At 62.9% G+C, this 14,768-nt stretch overlaps 1 long non-coding RNA gene across 1 annotated transcript; it reads left to right on the forward strand.

Annotated features, from left to right (window-relative positions):
• Positions 1-11,606: 11,606 nt before the first annotated feature.
• Positions 11,607-14,521, forward strand: LOC123808863. Its single transcript, XR_006783845.1, has 3 exons — positions 11,607-11,743; positions 11,962-12,112; positions 14,214-14,521. It is a non-coding gene; the product is annotated as an uncharacterized LOC123808863 (long non-coding RNA).
• The last annotated feature ends 247 nt before the right edge of the window (positions 14,522-14,768 follow it).

Genomic DNA, 14,768 nt, shown 5'->3' on the forward strand with positions numbered 1-14,768 from the left:
CTGCACCGGCCCCACCAACCTGCCGCTCTGGGTGGGGAAGGGCCGGCGGAGGTTTTGCCGACCTTGGCAGTTCTTACTAGCCGGTCTACGGCTTTGCCTGTCCTGTTTCTGAATGCTTCCAACGACGGTCACGGTGATGATGACGACAGTCCTGTAAATGCCCTTGACGCTCTTCAAGGCCTCTCGCTGTTATCTAATCCCCCGAGGACCCAGGAAGGGCTGGAACAGCGGGCCCACAGCGGAGCCAGCTGGGACGCACAGGGCAGAGGCGCGGCAGGGCCAGGGCCGGGGCTCTGCTCATCCTCCACCTGCTGGCGAGGGAGGGCCTGGCTTGGAGACACGCCTGGAGGCGGGAAGCCCTAGGAGAGTCGGGCAGGTTGGAGGGGGGAAAGGGGGGAGGGTGTCAGCAGGGGAGGGAGAAGCACAGGAGAGGCACCTTTGGCTGCAGCCTCTGGAAGGAGCTGAACTTGGGCGGGGGGAGGTGGTACCTGTAGGTAATAAAACCAACAACGCATCAGAAGCTTTTTTTTTTAATATTTTATTTATTTTTAGAGAGGGAAGGGAGGGAGAAAGAGAGAGAAACATCAATGTGCAGTTGCTGGGGGTCATGGCCTGCAACCCAGGCATGTGCCCTGACTGGGAATCGAACCTGCGACACTTTGGTTCGCAGCCCGCGCTCAATCCACTGAGCTACTCCAGACAGGGCTGGAAGCTTTTTGAAAAAAGATTTATTTCCAGACAGAGGGGAGGGGAGAGAGAGAGAGAGAGAGTGAGAGAGACATGGGAAACACCAGCTGGCCGCCTTGCACACGCCCCCAACCAGGGACCTGGCCGGAACCCCAGGCAGGCGCCCTGACTGGGAACCAAACCGGCGACCTTACAGTTCACAGGTCAGCACTCAATCCACCGAGCCGCACTGGTCGGGGCCACGTCAGGAGCTTTTCTATCCCCCTGTACTTCGCCAGCTCAGCGCACCGAGCCGCTCCACACCCGCTGAGGTGCGCGGGCAGAAAGCCCAGGGATGCGGCTGCCCCTTCCAGAGACCCGCGTGTCCCAGGAGCTCCCAGCTCCTTGGGGCCCAGTTCCCCCCCCCCCCGCGGCTGGGGCCCCTGGCAGAGACTGCGCTGCCCGCCCCCCAGCTCCTGCCCAGCCCAGTGAGAGCCACACGTCTTGCCCCCTGACCCCTTTCTACCTGTCCCACCTGTTCACGTGCGTCTGCTCGCTGGACAGAGCCCACGAGCCGCTGGGACGCCCGTGCCAGGTGAGGTTCTGGACAGACCTGTTGCAAGTGATTAAAAACCGCTCCTGCCTGCCTGCCCCGGAGGTAACACTCCCCAGCACGTGTCGTCAGCTTGACTCAGGTAAACTCATCCAAAGGCCCTTTAAAACGTTGCTGCCGGTGAGACGTCGAGGGGCCAGCTGTCAGGACTGGGGGGCAACCATGGCATCCCAGCAGGACCCTGAGCACACACCTGCTTCCGGGCTCCCCTGCTTGGCCGCTGGGCCGCTCCGCAGGGCCACCCCGGGCACGGCAGGGGCTCCCCCCACCCCGGGGCCGGCACCCCAACCGGAGTCAGTCTCGTTCTGATCTAACCCCAGAAGCGACAGTCCTATCCTTCCGCTCCCTTCTGCTCGCTGGGGGCACTCGCCTCCTGCACACACTGGAGGGGGTGTCCACCGCACAGGGCGTGGCTGTGGGGGGCTGCCTTCCACCACCCCCAGCGGCAGGGCCCACGGAGCAGGGTGAGGGGGTCTCTCTCCTCAGACTCACACACGCTCCTAACCCAACACCTGCTCCGGGCCAGGCTCTGTTCCAACATCTTTGCCCCCTTCACCCACTATCACCCCAGAGTCAGCACTGTCGTGCTCCCCATTCTCTGGGGCGCAGGGAGGGCTGCGGCTTGATGAGAGCTGGCCGGAGCTGGCCAGGATTCCGATGCCCAGGAGGAAGTGGCGCTGGGCGTGGTATGTCTGGGGCCGGCCGGACAGGGCCAGCGAGTCCCCTAGGAGCCGGCACTGGGTTCTGAAGTCCAGGAAGAGGCAGGTTGGAACCGGCACTGTGCACCCCACCCCCGACCCTATCGCTGGGAAAGGCACAGGGGGCAGGGTGGTTGTTGAGGGGGCGTTTGGGTTGGCCTGGCCGGTGTGTAGGGGTGCCGCCCTCTGCTCTCTCGGCAGGGCCAGTGCTGTCCAGACCACGCCCAGGCCGAGGCCCGGCTGTGCCCTCCCAGGGGACAGCCCCAAGGCATCCAGTCAGCAGCACGTCACAGGTGCCCCACCCAAGGCTGTGACCCCCTCCCCAGCCAGCCAGTCCAACCCGTTTGCCGGGCTGGCCGTCCTTGGCCTTCAACCCCCGCTGCCCCTGCCGCCCTGGAAGCTACCAGTTTCCATGGAGCAACCCACCCCCTCAGACTGGGCTGTCGACTCCCCCACGCCTCCTCCTCCAGGGAGGCCACCCCTCCTAGCCACGCCCTGACCTTGAGAGAGCAGAGGAGGGGTTTGTGCAGAGATCTGTGAGAATCCAGCCTGTCCCCCGGCATCCGCAGGTACATGGTGTCTTCCCAGAACCGCCTTCCCAGCATCCACCAGGGCCCGCAGGTGGCCCTCCCGACCAGCCCCAAACCCTCTCCTGCAAACACGGGACAGCCACCCATGTTCCCCACGTGCCCAGCTAGGGCCCTGCTGCCCCTTAGACAGTTGGAACCCAGTGTGCTGGGCGCGCACCGCCTGGCCTCAGCCGCCTTTGTCGCCACCGCCTGCAGCCTGCATCGCGGCCCACCTACGTGCCTTCTTCCGAGCTGTTCCTCTGTAACACAACCCTCCCTTGTCCAAACGTCGGGTCTTTCCCAGCCTTCAAGGCTCAGCTCAAGCCAGCTTAGTCAAGCGACCTGACCCCTCTGGGCCTCAGTTTCCCCAGCTGTAACAGGAACTGAATCGTTCCTCTGTTGCAGGGGCGCAAGGAGAAGGGAAGAAGATTCGGCCAGTAGGGGGCCTGGCACGGGGGGGTGGGGCCTGAACCTCGGCCCTGCTGGCCCATCCGCCCGGCCCCTCGTCCTGGCCAGGTGCTCACCACGCCTCGCCAGGTGGCGACGGCACCGCTGCGGGCGGCAGGTACCCGCTCCCCAGGAACCTGCCCAGGGCCCCTGAAATGCAGCCCCGGAGGCCCCACGGGAGAACATCTGTGCGGAGCCGCCGGGAACAGGGGGATGGGATGAAATCCGAGAGGCCGGGGCTCCCCTCCCCGCGCGGAACCCCCCACCCACCCAGCAGGCAAGCGGGGCAGAGGCGCACTCCGCGGGGCCGGGCCCAGGCGGGGCGGCAGTTCCTGTCGCCCAGCACCCGCGGCCCGCGAGGACCCGCCACGCCCCCGCTCGGAGCCTCGCTTCCGCTCCCGTGAGATGGGACGAGGGCTCGGGCTCCCGGCGCGCCCCCCGGAGGGCGCTTTCCAGCCCGAGACGGACGCCCAGTCAGCGGGAGGAGAGCTCGTGAAATACCACGTACTCGTGCATTTCTGCGGCCCGGGCCGCCCCCTGCCCCGAGATGGCCTTGCCGCCCCCTGCTCAGGGCCTCGTGCGCGGCGCAGGGGCGCGCGCGGGGCGCGGCAGCCGCGGGCGTCGTCATTACCCCGTGTTCCGGGGAGGAAAGGGAAGCGCAGAGGGGCCCCGTGGCCTCCGGGGCCTGGGGGAGGGGAGGCGTAGCGGCATTGGAACCCGGACCCGAAGGGCCACGTTCATCCCCGGTCCTATCAATGGGCCGAACCGAGCTCCTCGGTACAAATGTCACCTGCCCCACCTCGGCGCGGGCGATCACACCGTGCGCCGTCCGGGACCAAGCAGCCAGTTTGGGCTTCCCCAGGGCTTGCGGGTGGGGGTGTCGGGTGTGGACGAGAAAAATGTGGATTTGGGGCCCCTCCTGCGCCGACCCCGGCCCGTTGCGCATGCGCTCCCCCTCCGCCCACCCTGGAGGAGATTAGGTGGGAACTTTGAGCCCTAAACGGAAGGATTAATCCGATTGCTTTTCAAGCCCGGGCGTCACCTTGCAAACTTCCCCAGCAGTCGCACTGCCGGCCCCGCTCAGGCTGGCCTCCACTCCTCCCTGCCACCGCCCCCTGAACGGGATCCGTTTTGCAAATCAGGGTGGGCGGTGCCTGACGCGGGAGCCGGACTCTCCCAGGGTTCTTTCCTTCCGCGCTTCCTGCGCACCTGGACCCCTGCCCGCGCGGAGCCCCGGCTCGGGGGCCCACCTTATCCCGGAAGCCTTCTCTCCACTGAGTGACTCACCGCCCAGCAGGGAGTAGGTTCTTTGTTTGGGGCCCTGGGCGTCTGACAGTGTATTCAATTCCCCAGCCCTGCTGGCTGCTGGGGACCACTGTGGGGCGGGGAGCAAGGCCCCCCTGCAGCCTCCACGTCCCCACCTGCAGAGGGGGCCCGGGGCCCGGAGCTGGGCTGGATCTCCTGGGGCCTGAGGGCCGTTCCCACTTGTACGTGCACTTTGACGGGTCTTCTGCCCAGCTTCCACACCTCCTTTTTCAGATGAGAGCACCTTGGTTTCCCCGGGGCGGGGGGGAGCCCCACCCAGCCACCCTGCAGGCATGTGGATTGGTGGGTGGCAGCCCTGCGCCTGGCACTCAGCACACCCCATACACTCGGCCCAGCAGCTGGGGAGCAGCCAGGGTCACCTCGGGCGGGGATCCCACCCAGAGGGGCAGGACTTCGAGGAGGGCGCGAGGCGAAGAGCATGGTCCTGGTGTGGCGGAGCCCTGGGCGCCACCAGGTCTGAGGCTGGGTCCCCACCGGGACGTCTGGTTGAATTTTCGGCTTCAGGCTGATTAGAATCTCCAAGTCGGCCCCTGAATCTGATTACCCCAGGTCATGGTTCAGCTGCTTACCCGGAGGCAGCGCACTGGGCATTGCTGTCTCTTTTCCATCCACGCCCTTTGTTCATTTGGCACCTAGGCACCCACTCACTGAGATAGCCCTGGGCGCACGTCCTGGGCACCGGACACAGCCCTTCCTCAGGGGCCTTCGGCCTGAGGCCACACCCCACAGTATTAGGGGGAGGGGGCAGATCACCCGGGGGAGACGAACTCAGGCCTGCGGGGAGTTTGGACCGGACTGGTGAACCCGGATAGAAGGTGCTCCAAGCCGCTGGCCCCGGGACTGGCAAGGACTCCTGGGTTCACGCGAAAGAACAGCGAGGTGGGGGCGGGGCGCAGAGAGGGCCCGTGGTGCATTGTGGGCCACACTCAGGCCTTTGGATTTCAGCCCAGCAGCTTGGAGGAGCCGCGAGGGGTTCCCAGCAGGGGTGTAGTGCGGTGGAAGAGATTTTAATAGATCCCTCAGGCCCCCGTGCGTCTTCTCAGGGCTCTCCCAGCTGCAGGAGAAAATACTTCCCCGCTTCGTCATGCAGCATGCCTCCTCGCCCTGGCGCGGCGGTGCGGGCGGCCCGGGGAGCCGCGCCAGGCCTGCTCTGCAGATGTTTGCAGGCTGCAGTGAGGCCCAGGCTGCGCTGGGCTGGCCCGGACAGTCACAGAAAGCTTCCCGGGAGAGGGGGCCCCAGGCTGCAGGCACGTAGGAATGGGGGGGGGGGACGGTGGAGGAGGTCCGGAGAGAGGGAGCAGCACGTGCCAAGGCACGGGGGCAGCAGAGAGCACAGTGTGGAAGGATGAAGCCAGTGCCATTTTGCCTAGGTGACTGCCATTTTACTTAAACAAACCAAAAAAAAATATATTTATTTATTTTTTAGAGGGGGAAAGAGAGGGAGAGAAACATCAACGTGTGCTTGTCTCTCGCTCGCCCCCTACTGGGGACCTGGCCCGCAACCCAGGCCTGTGCCCTGGCTGGGAATCAAACCGGCAACCCTTTGATTTGCAGGCCGGCGCTCAACCACTGAGCCACGCCAGCCAGGGCTTATTCTTCTGAGCTTATGTCCCCAGGACTGGAAATTACTGGAAAGCAGGAACAGAACAGAACTAACCGCTCCCTACAGCCACAGGCAGAAGGTAACACTGGAACAAGCTACAGCCTCCTTACAATGCTGCCCACAGCCCAGGGCCTCACAACGGCGTGCCCCCCCCCCCCGCCCTTTTAATCCAACGATAATCGATGAAGCACAGAGCCCCGCACCCCCCAATGCTGGCGTGTGTCTCCGCACCGTGCCTCTCTCCTTCCTTGGAGAGGGAGTAAAAACTTCACTCTCTACACTTCCTTCTCCGTGTGAATTCCTTCACTCCCCGCGTCACGGACCTCGCTACCGCAGTGCGCCCGGAACGCTCCGGGGTCACACAGGGCTGTAAAGGATGTGGGGCCCGCCCGCCCATCCGTCAGCGTCTCTCTCTGGGGCCGTCAGGTGCAGGCGAGGAGCCCGGCCCTGGGCTGGGGTGGACGTGGTGGTTGCAGGAGGTGGCTGGCGGGGGGTGGGCAGGGGAGGGGGCAGGGACGACCACATCAAAGCTAAGGCTGTGTGTGTGGGGGGGGACGGTTCGCCGGTGGACCGAGAGGTGGTTAAATGTTTGCCTCCACTTCCTCTGGAAACTTCATAGAGGTGATGGCAAAGAATTCAAAGAAGGCACAAACACAAGAGAAGAGACAGCCGCGGATGAGGCTTCCAACACGTTTCAGGGCGGTGGAGACGGGCGGCACTTAGCAGCTGCCAGTGAGCCTTCCTGGGTGCCCACGGGCAGCACCCAGGTACCCGCAGGAGCTGGTGAGGTTAGGTCTGGGCTCCGCGGCAGGCAGGAGTGACATCTGAGGACGGCCCCTTTGGTAGACAGATCTCAACGTGACCCCGGTGATTTCCTGACCCCCACAGATATTCACGCCCTCTGCAGTCAGTCCCTTCCCCTTGAGCGACTTGCTTTTCTAACCAATCGAATACGGCCACCCTCTGTCTGAGCAGACTCGAGGGAGGGAGTCGTTGTGGGCCAGGTGACACCAGCAGCCGTTCTGAGGAAGCACGAGTGGCGAGGGACAGCGGGCGGCCTCCGGCACAGCCAGCCAGAAGCTGGGACCCCTGGCCACCCGGCCACGAGGGCATAAACCCTGCCAGCACCCCGGTGCGCCCGGAAGCAGAGGTGTTTCCCCAGCTGGCCCTCGGGCACAGTGGGTGGCACCGCCGGGGCAGCTGTTGGAGGCCCGGAGCAGAGGGCCCGCTCAGCCAGACTCCTAACCCCGGGGACTGAAATAACAAGCGTGTGTTGCTTTTAGCTGCCGAGCACAGAAAACTAACACGCTCCCAAAGCTTCCCGCAGCTCTCAGCTGAGCAGGTCCGCCCAGCCCGCCCCTGCAGGAGACGGCAGGCCTCAGGCTCGGCCGCAGAGGCAGGGACAAGTGTGGGGCTGAAAGGGGGGCTTGAGTGACCGCAGACTCCCGACCCTCCCCTCCCCTGCTCCCAGGATGCCAAAATCGGAGCACGTGACCCCCAGGCCGAACATCGGAGGGGTCTTCCCCGGAGCCCAGCGGCACCGCTTCTGGAGGATTCCCGGCGACCCCCTGCCTCGGGCCGCACAGGCCGCGAGCCTCCCTGCGGCGGAAGGAGACAGTGGGTGTAACTTGTCGCACTTTCCAAAAACGTGAAGAGTCACCCTGCGGCCCCACGGTTGCTCTTGTCCCTCTGCCGCCAGGAGAGCGCGTCCCGGGGGCGGGGGGGCAGCTCCTTCGGCGTGCGGCCCGGGATGAGAAGGACGCGGGGCAGAGCGCAGCGCCCTGCAGGCGCCGTGTAACGGGAAGGAGACATACCGCTTGCATGCCCCCGAGGTTCGGGGCGGCTTGTTACCGCGCATGCCTTCGTGAGGCTGACGGATACACCCCACGGAGCTGTCCGGCTGGGAGGGGAGGGGGGCGCGGTGAGGCCCGGCCTGCGGGGGCTGGGAACCGGCGCTGGGAGGCCGCCGGCGCAGCGCCGGGCAGGCTCGGAGCCGGGCGGGAAGACGGCTGTGAGCTCCCCCCCGCTGCACAGCCCCACACGTGTATCTCGCAGTCCCTGTGGTTGGCAGTCCGGGCGTCACCCGGGTGGGCCCTCTCTGAGGGTCTCCCAAGGCCGCGCTCGCGGGCCTGCTGGGACCCGCACCCTCCCTGGGGCCCAACTGTGGGAGGTCAACTTCCAAGACTCCTGACGCTAATGCTGCTGCAGTTCAGCGCCTTGCTGCGCAGAACCGAGGCCTTCCTCGTCTTGCGGACTGTGACCAGAGGCCGCCCCCAGCGTGCGGAGGCCACATGGGCCTCCTGCCTCCTGCCAGGTGGCCATCTCCACGCGGGCTGCCCACTCGGGGCGGCCGGCTTCTCCGGAGGCAGGGAGGGAGCTGGGGTCTCCGGCCAGACGGGCACCGTGACCTCCCTCACCTCGTGGAGTGGACCCTTGGCCGAGTTCTACGGGTGGAGCGAGTCACACTCAGGTCACGCCCCCCCTCGAGGGGAGGGGCTCCCCACAGGTGGGAATGCCAGGTGGGGGCGTCCCGGGACACCTTTTCCTACTGAGACGTCGCTGACGTCTGAGTTGAGCTTCAGGCGCCCGGCATCCGCAGCCGGTAGCGGAGCCCGCTGCGAATGAGCATCACAGTGAGTCCAGTCAGTGCCCACAGCCCTTTTTTGCCTTGTGATGACAGGAGCCATTCTTTGTTTCCTTTGCTTTTTAAAGATTTTATTTATTTATTTTTAGAGAATGAAGGGAGGGAGAAAGAGAGAGAGAAACATTAATGTTGCTGGGGGCCATGGCCTGCAACCCAGACATGTGCCCTGACTGGGAATCGAACTTGCGACACTTTGGTTTGCAGCCCAAGCTCAATCTGCTGAGCTACGCCAGCCAGGGCTTCTTTGCTTTTTTAAAGATTTTATTTATTTACTTTTAAGGAGAGGGGAAGGGAGAGAGAAAGGGGGAGAGAGACAGTGCTGTGTGAGAGCAGCACCGATCGGCCGCCTCCCGCACACGCCCCACGGGGGCCCCGACCTGCGACCCAGGCGTGTACCGGGCCTGGGGATGGAACCGGCGTCCCTTTGCTTCCTCCGACCACGCCCAGCCCACCGAGCCCCGCGGGTCAGAGCCGGAGCCGTCCCCGAAGCAGCCCAACCGGAGGTAATAATTAACTCCATGAACAACCAGAAGGGAGGCCGAGCTACCCGGTTCCAGCGCCTGGCGCCGCAGCAAACAGTGCCTGCAGGATCATCCTGATGGACAACGGAATGTCGGTTTAACCAAAAACTGTTACCTGTCGGCAGGGGCAGCAAGAGGGTGACAGGAAGATGGTTGTTGCAGGGAGGGCTGTGAGAAAGCTCAGCTCACATCGACCCCAGGAGGGAGTTCACAGACAGTGGCTCCGTTGGTAAGGCTGCAGCACCACCACGTTGTTCATGAGCTCGGAGACAGCACCCAGAAGAAGGCAAAATGTGTTCCCCACTGGGGACGGGCGGGGGTGGGGGTGGGGGCAGGCAGGCCGGAGGGGCTGCTGCTTTTCCTTCTAGGCCTATTTTGGTTTTTTAGGCCTATTTATCGTTTAAAATGCTGTGCCTATCAGGTGGGTATCCTTTAAACTATTGCCTGACTTGGATAAAAATACACATTAATTAATGGAGGAAAAATAAAGGGGGAGGAGAACCATGCTCCGGAGTGACAAGAAGTCCCCAGGGCTCCGGAACCTCCCAGCTTCCCCCTCGGGGGAGGGGCTGGGGGAGTTGGGAGGGGTGGTAGCCGCCGGGATCACCCCGAAGGCACGTACTCGGGGGAATACGGTCAGAGAGCTTCCGCAGGGAGAATACGGTACCTGCGTGGGGGCTGCGACGCCGGCCGGCGCTCTGGAGCTGCAGAGTTTGGGGGGCTGGCGGCCTGGGAGCAGGCCGGGCCCCTCCCGCAGGGTGGGGCGGGGCCGCAGGCCCAGCGGGAGGTGCCCCCCCCTTCCGCCCCCGCTCCCGCCTGAGAGTCCCCTTCTCCGCAGGCCTTTTTGGGAAGACTTTGAAGGCTCCGATCAGGGCTTTTGTTTTAGTTCAGTCGGTCTTGGAGAATCTGTTTTCATTAAGTAAGGACGGACGGCTCTGGGAAAGCCGTCGGGAAGCACGAGGTGTCTTGGAAAAGCCCCGCCCAGCAGTGACGACGAGTGTTGGGTCCCCTGGTTTCCCAGGTGCCCTTCCAGTGCCTGTGGATGTCGGTCTGTCTGTCTCTCTCTCGCCCCGCCCTCTCTTTCTAAGACACACGTGGCCTCTCTGCGCGCCCAACCCACCGGCCCTGCCCCGCTTTCTTCCCGCAGCCGCCAGTCCAGCCAGTCTGGGGCTCTTACCACGTCATGCCACCGGGGGACCCAGGCAGGGACGCCTTACTCCCCCTCCAGGCCTCTGTGCGGACAGACCCCCACTGGGGCAGGCAGGCCGGGGCGGGGGTGGGGGGATGTTCAGGTGCAGGGCCTTGCTTCCACTACCCAGCCGCAGGTGCACCCCTCCACACACGGAGCCAGGCTCTCTTTGGCCCCCCCTCTGGGGGACGCACCTGCCCTGGGGGTCTGGGGACGCTTGTCCTAGGCCGGAGGCCCAGGCCCAGTGGCCGTGCAGCCTGAACCTGTGAGGAGGGTTTGGTGGAAAGGAATGGGGAGACAAGAATGGTGGGGGGTGGGGGAGGAAGGGGCTTCTGGGAGGGCCTGGGGCCTGGCGACACCAAGGACACACTCAGCCACCGGGGGTGGGGGGGTGGGGGGGGTGGGTGTCAGAATGCTGGGCTGAGCGGCCCCTCCCTGTGGCCCCCGCCCCTCCCTCCCTGTGGCCCCGGCCCCTCCCTGTGGCCCTGGCCCCTGTGCGGCAGTGCTGGCGCACCTGGCCTCCAAGCCTCAGCTCCCTTCACCAAATACGGGGCCCAGCAGCCCCCTCCTTGAAGGGTCATGGCTGCCAACCCGCACCCTGCCTGATTCCTGCCCCACGAGCCTGGGCACCTCCAGCCAACTTGCCCCTCTCTTCCTCCTGGGGAGGCTTCGGCCAAGTCCCACTGGCTGTTCTGCAGGGGACCCCGACGTGGGCACAGGTGTGCTTCCAGAGAGTGTCCAAGCCCGAGGCCCTGGCGGGGTCTGGGCTTCTTCCTGGAGCCTGCTCAGCTCCGCAGTTGCGGCTCAGCACCTAACAAGAGAGAAGTTCTGACCATGGGGACGGGGGTCCTCCGGGCCTGGCCCCAGAGACAGGGTGGGATCAGAGAGCCTGTGGAGGTGCCAGCAGACACCCACCCTGGGCTCACCCCTGGCCCCCGGCTCTGGGGGAGGGCAGACGTCTCTTTCTAGGCACAAAGCACCCTCCCCCTCCCCCTCCCCCTCGGAGCCAGAGCAGGACCTGCTGAGCTCTCACGCAGCCCCCCGGGGCGTCCTGGGCCATCCAGGGTGCCCAGCCTTCCAGAGCACACCACTGAGGGGACAGCTCTGGTCTGTCCCGAACCCTGGATGCGAGTTCAGGGGCAGAAAGGAGACACCCCCTGGTGGCATGGAGCGCCCCCCTGCACAGCGGGAGGGCTTAGTTGTTCTTCGTTCATTCCTTAAAATTATTCGTAAGTTTGTTCATATTTGCCCCACATGGAAACAGCCCCATTACCCAGCCACCGCCAACAGGTAAACAAACGTGGTGTGTTTGTGCAAAGGAATGCTGCTTTGCTGTGAAAACAAAGGAATTACTAACTACACCCTCCCCCACCTGAGGACGAGTTCCACAGACACTCCAGCGCGGGGAAGAGCCCTCACACAGGAACACCTGCCACGAGCAGTCGTGCATCAGGCAGCTCAGCCCAGGTGACAGAGAATGGACCAGCGGTTGCGGGGGGCCGCGGGGGCTGGTGGGGGAGGGGCACGCTGGAACAGTCCTGGGTGCGGGGGACGTTCTCTATCGTGACCGGCGCGTACATTGGTCAAAACTCAGGGCACTAGATACTCTAAAGTGGGTGTGTTGCACGATAGGACAATTGGGCCTAAAAGAAAAAAATATGGGCATTTCCATACATTGGCTTTAGGACCCACTGAGGAATCGGTGGCCCGCAGCGTGGCCGGGCTGACGCTGGCGGAGGGGCAGAAAACGTGGACGTGCGCCGCCGCCGTGCTGGGGTGCGCAGGAGGTCGCTCTGGGAACGTGAGCCTGCGGCGGTGATGAGACGGGTTGCGCAGGTAGGGGCCCGCGGTGGGCAGGCCCCGATGCCCTCCACCTGCACGGCACCCCAAGTGCCTCTGGGGGCAGGTCTTGTGTTCTGTGATGGACCCCGGGGCCTGACACGGACTGCTTTTTACAAGTTAAACTCCATTTTATTTTATTATTCTTATTTTTTCAAAATATAAGAGAAAGTTGATTCTGCCCTGGCTGGTGTGACTCAGTGGATTGGGCAATGGCCTGCGAACCTAAAGGACTCCGGTTTGATTCCCAGTGAGGGCATGTACCTGGGTTGCAGGCCAGGTCCCCTGTGTGGGGCATGTGACAGGCAACCTAAAGAGAGAGAGAGAGAAAGAGAGAGAAAGGGAGGGAGGGAGGGAGGCAAAGGGAAGGAAGAAAGGTAAGGAAGGAAGGAAGAAAGAAAGAGAGAGGAAGGAAGGAAGGAAGGAAGGAAGAAAGGCAGGCTCAGGAAAACAGTTACAGGAATTCTGTGGGCGCCCGGGAGAAGAAGTAGTTGAGGCAGTGTTCCCAAGAGGGAGAGCCTTTCATTATATTATTTTACACATATTGTTACTTTGTACTAGTGTCAGGTGTACAGCACAGTGATTAGACAACCATGTGCTTTACAAAGCGTTCCCTTCTTGTTTCCACTGCCAAGCCGAGCCGGCCCCCGCATGGTGATTACAATATTACAATATTTCCTGTGCTGGACTTAACATATAGTGCTTTTTTTCCCTAAATGAATGAACGAGAGAACAATGACTGCTGAGAATGAGGGAGGGTAGTGTCGGGGGAGGCTGAGGCTGGGCTGGGGTCACGGCGAGAGGCTCAAGGCCACCAGGAGCCCACTGGCTTTACCCTCCGGGCACTGCGGAGCTGCTCCTCACTGGGCCTGGTGGAATCCAGCTGAACTGGAACCGCTCTGGGCAGTCACTTGTCCCTTCCCATCCAATCACTGTGCTCAGAAATGCCTCATACCGATTGGCTGAGGCCTGGTTCCTGATTAGTTCTCCGAGGACCCGCCCACCCTGGAGCTGAGGACACTGCCAGCCTCCCCTGTGCAGCTGCAAGCTCCTGGGCCTGTTGCACCTGGAGGGCAGTGGTCATTGTGAATGGCTGTGAGGGCCTCCACATGCAGAAAGCAGAGAGAAGCAAATAAAACTCTCCATTTAGCTCTGCGGGCTGCCTGACATGCACCGGCCCTTGCCGGGCCTGACACTGGATCCACAGCTTTGCTTTCCGGTTGGGCATGATGGACCCCCGCTGTACCCACAGAATTGCCACGCAGTGTTTGTATAAGCCACTTTCCCACCAGCTTCTCATGACCAGCGCTGGCCCGGGGGTGGAGGGGATCTGCCAGGCCCCCCGCCCCCAGTTTGGAACCCTGTGTGCTCACATGCTCACCTGCTCTTCTGTGCCCAGCCCCCTCCTGATGGAGACCCTGCCGGCCAGCAGCCCCTCCCTGCTCCCCACGTCCAGCTGGGCCCCATCTTCTCTCTCCCAAGGTCCCCTCTCCAGAAATAACAGTGACAATGATCGCTACTGTGCCATGCACAGCCTTCAGCTTCGGCACACGGTAACTCACTTAACCCCCTACGGCAGTGGAGTCTGGTACGGCCATCCCGTCCGCACGTGAGGACACACGGGGCAGACAGAGTGAAGTCTCCCCATCGGCGGGGCCCCCACATGGCAGGACTGAATTCACGCCTCGACTCGCGTGTGTTTCCAGGTTGTGCTCCAACCACAGGGCACCAGCCACCTACCATCAATTCGCCACCCAGCCAATGAGTGTCTTTTTTTTTTTTAAAAAGGTTTTATTTATTTGTCTTTAGAGAGAGGGGAAGGCAGGGAGAAAGAGAGGGAGAGAAACATTGATGTGTGAGAGACATTGATCGGTTGCCTCTCACACGCCCCCACCTGGGGACCTGGCCCACAACCCAGACATGGGTCCTGACTGGGAATCGAACTGGCGACCTTTCGGTTTGCAGGCCAGCGCTCAATCTACTGAGCCACGCCAACCAGGGCCAGTGAGGGTCTCGATGGCCCCATCTGACCACAGCAGTCTGCTGAGAACCCTCCCTTGGTTAGAAACACCACGTGACCCAGCAATTCCACTCCCAGACCCTGAGAACTGAAAGCAGGAAGATGCGGACAGAGGTGTGCATACCCGGGTTTCGAGCAGCATCATCATTCACCAGAGCCAAGAGGTGGAGAGGCCCGAATGCCCGTGGACAGTTGGATGCATAAACACACATACCCACACAGTGGGACGTGCGCAGCCTTGAAAAGGAGGCGAGCTGACAGCCGCTACAGCACGGATGGACGCTTGAGGACGTCATGCTACGTGAAATATCCAAGCACGAGAGGACACACACTGCATGATCCTTCTTGTGTGAGGTCCCTAGGGTGGTCAGATTCTCAGGGAGAGAAAGCAGAGGGTGGCTGCCAGGGGCCGGGGTGGGGGTGGGGCGGGGGGGCCATGTCGTGTTTCCTGCGGACAGAGGTATAGTTTGCAAGATGAAGAGAGCTCCGTGGATAGGTGGCGGTGACGGTCACACCACAGCGTGTACTACTTAGTGACACTGGACTGTCCCCTTAAAGTGGTAAATTTTATGTATGTTTTTGCCACAACTTAAAAAATATTTAAGAAGCCCTCCCTTGGCTCTGCATTGCCCT

Source organism: Phyllostomus hastatus, unplaced genomic scaffold, assembly GCF_019186645.2.
Source record: "Phyllostomus hastatus isolate PE091 unplaced genomic scaffold, TTU_PhHast_1.1 phas_scaffold_501, whole genome shotgun sequence".
Classification (NCBI taxonomy): domain Eukaryota; kingdom Metazoa; phylum Chordata; class Mammalia; order Chiroptera; family Phyllostomidae; genus Phyllostomus; species Phyllostomus hastatus.